We start from the raw sequence: 697 nt of genomic DNA on the forward strand, positions 1-697 counted from the left end.
CACATACACACACATACACACACATACACACACATACACACACAGCCATCTGCACTATTTGCCTTTCGGGGCCCAAACGGCAGAAACCCAAAGCACTCTCACACACACTCGACGGCTTCTTCAGTTTCTGACAGACGTCCAGACTCAGCAGGGTTACTATATCAATCTTGGTTACTACACTAGAGTTTTGTTGTAATTTGAAATCTATCTGAAAAACTATAACAACATCTCAGTCACACTAAAATAACCCTGGAACTCGGTGATGAACATCTTTCTGATTCTTTTCAAATGCTGATTACGTCTAGATACGAAAATCCATCATAAAAATATCTGTAAATTTTTATAGCTACAATAACCGAGTATAATAAACATAAAACATTTCAATATTTATTATGCAAAAACAAATCATATCACTTTTTGCACAATTTGTCTATTCTACATTTCCTTCATAAAGTCTACAAGAATTCCCAACAAACAAACAATAAATAAATAGAACGATAGATAGATGGATAGATGGATTGCAAAAGTGCAAAAATATACAAATAAATAAATATGATTAAAATAAACATAAGAATAAACCTTTATCTCCTGCTCCTGTCTCTCAAAGCTTATCTTTGTTGATAAATAAATATATATATATATATATATATATATATATATATATTTCTATGGAAGGCGTTTCTGCCACTAAATATAT

At 31.4% G+C, this 697-nt stretch overlaps 1 protein-coding gene across 3 annotated transcripts in view; it reads right to left on the bottom strand.

Annotated features, from left to right (window-relative positions):
- Positions 1–697, bottom strand: part of LOC107684968 (caseinolytic peptidase B protein homolog) — a 15339-nt gene that overhangs the window by 13470 nt on the left and 1172 nt on the right. The gene's annotated exons all lie outside the window — the stretch shown is intronic.

This window comes from Sinocyclocheilus anshuiensis, unplaced genomic scaffold, assembly GCF_001515605.1.
Source record: "Sinocyclocheilus anshuiensis isolate Anshui unplaced genomic scaffold, SAMN03320099.WGS_v1.1 scaffold341, whole genome shotgun sequence".
Taxonomy (NCBI): Eukaryota; Metazoa; Chordata; class Actinopteri; order Cypriniformes; family Cyprinidae; genus Sinocyclocheilus; species Sinocyclocheilus anshuiensis.